Source organism: Elephas maximus, chromosome 4 (assembly GCF_024166365.1).
Source record: "Elephas maximus indicus isolate mEleMax1 chromosome 4, mEleMax1 primary haplotype, whole genome shotgun sequence".
In the NCBI taxonomy this organism is placed as follows: domain Eukaryota; kingdom Metazoa; phylum Chordata; class Mammalia; order Proboscidea; family Elephantidae; genus Elephas; species Elephas maximus.
Window position 1 is genome coordinate 55,677,891 of NC_064822.1, and position 5,301 is coordinate 55,683,191.

The following is a 5,301-nucleotide window of genomic DNA, read 5'->3' on the forward strand; positions in this document are numbered from 1 at the left end:
GTCCCAGAGTAGAACTGCTGCATAGGCTTTTCTTGGCTGTAATCTTAGCAGGAGCAGATCACTAGGCCTTTCTTCTGTGGACACAGCACAGATGGAAATAAAAATGTCAGCTTTATCACTGATCATAGCTTATTGGAAAAACAAAATGAGCTTGCTAACACTCTCCCCTTGAATTACACACATCCACCCCATCACTGGCACAAGTTTAAAACCCCAGCTGTCCTCACTACAGGGTCAGCCCGGAACACCCACGTGCCACTGACAGCTGGTCCCCAAGACAAGAAAGGATTCAGCCACATATGCTCAGGTCTTTCTTCCAAGCTCACCAATCTGGTGAGTCACTTTTCCTCTTCCCCAGGTGGCGAGAGGCCAGGAGTGTTATTAATAGAAGTTCCTTTTCAGGGAAACATGAAGAAGTAGGAACAAGTATTTCCTACAGAGATTAATTACACTCCCATCTCAGGATTCCCCCTCACCAAGACTGAGTCGGGGGTGGGGAAACTCGTGTGTGTGTGTGTGTGTGTGTGTGTGTGAGAGAGAGAGAGAGAGTGAGGGCTGGGGAAAGTCGTGTGTGTGTGTGTGTGTGTGTGTGTGTGTGTGTGTGTGTGATATAAACCATCCTCTAATCCCTGTACTCACCACTCGCTGGGTTGACCCACCTCCATACTATCAGTTACCCATTCTCTGCTCTCCTCTTTCTTCCAGCTACAGCCTTTCTGTTACTCCTCTACTGGGACCCTATGGACTCTCTCTCTGATATTTTTCTTTTGTCTGCCTCCTTCTGGTGTGACAAAGAAAATGTCAGTTGTCCTCCAATATTTTTTATGCCCTTCAACAACCACTTGCCGTGGAGTTGATTCCAATTCATGGTCACTGCATGTGTTGCAGAGTTGAACTGCCCCATAGGGTTTTCATGGCTGTGACATTTCAAAAACAGATCACCAGGCCTTTCTTCCGAGGCTCCGCTGGGCGAATTTGAACACCAACCTTTGGGTTAGTGTCCAAATGCTTAACCACTTGCACCACTCAAGTACTCCTTTATGTGGAAAAGAAACCCCTGATTTTTGGCCAGGCATAAGACTACGTTTCCTAGCCTCCTTTGTAGCTAGTGTGGCCATGTGCTTATATTTTGGTAAATCTGGTATAAGCAGAAGTGGAATATGGCACTCCTTGGAATTACATCTTTAGGGAGATGGCATACCATTTTTGTCTCTTCTTTTTACCTGTTGGCCGGAATATGAACATAATGGCTGGAGCTTGAGCAGCCATCTTGGGCCATGAAGCAGCAGCTATGCATTGAAGATGGTGAAGCAGCAAAAGAGGAGTCTAGATACCCAACAAATTTCGAAGCCACAATACCAAACCTGTATTGCTGTCTCCCAACTTTGTTTACATGAGAGAAATAAGTTTTTTTTTCCTTATTTGAACTACTGTTTTTTTAGAGGTTTTTGTTAGTTGTAGCAAACCTAATCCTAACTAATACGAAGTGTGTGCATGGGTGTGAGCTGGTTTATGCACACATATGCATATGCAAATGTGTAAGTTTGTTTATAGGAAAAATAGGAGTATAGATAAGTAAATTTATAGGGAAAGTTGTTGTGTGTGGTGGAGTAGATTTTGACTCATTGCGACCCTATAGGACAGAGTAGAACTGCTCCACAGGGTTTCCCAGGCTGTAATCTTTATAAGAGCAGATCGCCAGGTCTTTTCTTCCACAGAACAGCTGGTGGATTCCAACTGACAACCTTTTAGTTAGCATCCGAGTGCTTAGCCTTTGTGCTACCAGGACTAGTTATAGGGAAAGTAGGAGTATGGATATTCATTTATTTGTCTATTAATATTAATTGAGCACCCATAATGTGCAAAGCACTGTGATAGGACCTATGAGGGAGATGAAGATGAATGCAACAAAGACCCTGTCCTCAAGAAGTTTAGAGTCTAGGACAATGAGCTTGTATATGTGTGATAGACAGTTTGAACTTCCCAGAATGTATCTTCTGTCAACATTTCTGAAAAGACCACCCCACTTCTAATTCTTGCAGAAATGGTTGCTATTTTATGGAGTTCAGTCCACAGTAGAGGAAGACTGAAAACAAGGTAGACCTAGATGAAAAATAGGAAACACAAGAGAGGTGGAGGGGCCACAAATATCAACGCTGGGCACCAGTTGAACACAACTGGTCATGTAGGTGTGGTTGTGGGGGTGAGACTGGGAACACAGACAAAGCTGGGTCAGAGTCTCTGTTCCAGGGTGGGGGGTAGAGGGGGGAGCTCGCAGGCTCCAGAACTTGTCCAGCGCTTGCTCAGATATACTCAGATCCTGAAGGCAGTTATTAAAGTAGGCCAGCAGCCATCAGCATCACCTGGGAGACAGGGACGTGGGGGAGGGATGGTATAGCCAGAGTATAGGAGACAACAGGTTTTGACCCTCAGGGACAAAAACTAATTGAAAAAAACTACATGAACAAGTCCCCTGAGTAACTTGAGTGAAGAGCTACTAAACCCTCTTAATAAATAATCACAGTTCATTTGTACAAAACATCATATAAACCCATTGCTATCCAGTTGATTCTGACTCATAGCAACCCTATAAGACAGAGTAGAACTGCCCCATAGGGTTTCCAAAGCTGTAAATCTTTATAGAAGCAGACTGCCACATCTTTCTCCCATGGAGCGTCTGGTAGGTTCCAACCACCGACCTTTCAGTTAGCAGCTGAGCACTTAACCACTGTATCACCAGGGCTCCTTAAAACATAATATAGAGGGTATGAAACATAATAAACTCAGTAGATGTGCTACAGTAGTGACTTGGGAATCTTCCAAATTCAATCAGCATGAACTGAGTACATTTTCTCAGAACCAGAATATTAAAGAACATTTTAATCTGATTAAATGTGTTGCATCATAACTGGGAAACAAAACAAAGATGTGTTAAGTAAAAGGGCAGTGGTCTGCCTATAACTTAAACCACAGAGCCTGTGTTTGTTAGTGTTTATTCAGCACCGCCCAAGGGAGAGAGATGTGGGAGGGGAGGCTGTGTAGGTGCTTAGAGGAGAGGGCAGGGTGTGAGAACACCTGGAAGAGTATGTGGCAGACATCAGTATCCCTATTCCTGGGCTTATGAATTCTTTAACAGAGCAAGGATTATTCTTTAGATTTCTTCTTAGAGGATGGTTCTTAACGTTTTCTGGTTCAAGATGCCCCAGAGAATCTAATGAGGGATTATCAATATTTAAACACACAGGCAGACACACACACACAGTACTGGATACTGTAATTAAGTTGGAACCTCCCAGAATATTCTGTTGTGCCATCTTTCCTGAAAAGATCTAGTTCATTTCTTGTTCTTGCCAGGGATAGCTGCTGTTTTATGGTATTTAGTCCACGCCTAAAGAAGACTGAAAACAAGGCAAACCCAGACTAAAAAAAAAGGAAACAAACCTGACCCAGGTTAAGTACCTCTGGAGACAAAATAGTAGAATATGATCCAAATCTGATCATCAAATGTATTAGTTATCTATTGCCATGTAACACATTACTCCCAAAAGTTAATGACTCAAAATCACAAATGTTTTTTATCTTCCAGTTTCCCTGAGTTAGGAATTTGGGAGTGGCTTAGCTCAGTGGTTCTGCCTCAGGGTGGTTCATGAGGTTTTGGCCAAGATGTCTGCTGGGGCTGGTGGATCCGCTTCCAAGATCATTCTCTGGTTCTCACAAGACTGTTGGCAGGAGGCCTCAGGTCCTCACCACATGGGACTCTCCATAGGGCTGCTTGAGTGTCCCCGTGACATGGCATTTGGCTTTCTCCTAGAAGGAGTGATCCAAGAGAGGGCAAGGTGGAAGCCACAACATTTTTTATGACCTAGCCGTGGAAATCACACACCATCACTTTGGACCCATTTTATTTATTAAAAGTGAGTCATTAAGTCCAATCTACACTCAGTGGAAGGGGGATTAGACTCCACCTTTTGAAGAGAGTATAATTTGTGAACATATTTTAAAAACCACCATACCAATAAACCTAGTGACTAAGTCAGTTTCCAGGTAGTTTGATAGCAGGAAAAGATATTAAGAACATCCCAATCCTGGAAAGCTATGTCCCCTGGCAGGGTTTCTCTGTGGGGCTATTGTGCTTTTGGCTAATGTGTGTCAGCCTTCCAGACCTGATCAACTGTAGGTAAACTGACATAATTAAGATCTGGGCCTTCACAAGTGAGGACCAACGAGTATTGCTAACCTCAGAGCCTCTATCCACTCCTGGCCCCCAGCTCCCTCCCTCCCTCTCCTTGCTAAACACGTCCATTCTTATCATATACCCAAGGACAGGTCAAAGGGTCTGGAAATGGGCCTCCTACACAGTTCAAATGGTAGAAAATGAGACTTTTCTGCAACAGAATCCCCCTGACCTGGGATTGTGAGACCCTGCTCAGAGCCTCCACACGAGTACTCTCCTTCCTCTCAATTTCCAAAGCCCATTCTTTCCATACTCATCTCTGTATTTACCCCAGGAGCTGGCACGGTGGCGAGCACACAGCTGTGCACAATAACTGTTGCTGCATTAATTATCTGTACCTCTCTGGAGACACTGATTTTCTGCTTTGTATTATAGCCCTGACTCAACTTCCCTACAAACTGTGAGTTTGGTGGCATTATTCTTGTATATAGTCTCCCCAGGCGTTAACGGAGAGCCGGATAGGAAGGAGGACTTCAAGGAATATCCACTGAACGCAGGAAAGAATGAATAATTGGCACCCAATGAGCAGTCCTTGATTGGGACTCAGGGAACATGAACACCAAAAGAAAAGTCTGCTTTTCACCCTCTTCGTGCAATCAAGGTTTGGTTCTCGCCAAACAGGCCCCCACCCCCACCCTGAAAGTCACCGAGGGTTGAAGCAGCTGGGACTTCAGCCTGAAACGTACATTCCAGGAAGTCCACAGGTACGCAGAGACAGCACAGTTTAAGTGCCCAGTGCAGTTAGTACACTCCGACTGACTGATTCCAAGTCTACGTCTACGAAAGCAGTTGGACCTTGTGCCTTTTCGCTCCAACCGCGCCCCCTCGATCCTCGGGACAAACACCCTCCGCACCCTCCTCGGTTCTGCTCTCTCCCTGGCTCCGCTGCTCAGCGCCCTCCCCGGGTCAGCTACCGCGCCCTCGGAGTTCGCACCTGGGACGCAGGGAGAAAGACTACAACTCCCGAGATGCTTCGGGCGCCGCCCTGTCCCTCGCTCCCGGGCCGCCGATTGGCTGCGTACGGAGGCGGCCGCGCGGGTCCCGGGCCGGCGCAGTCCGCACGTGCG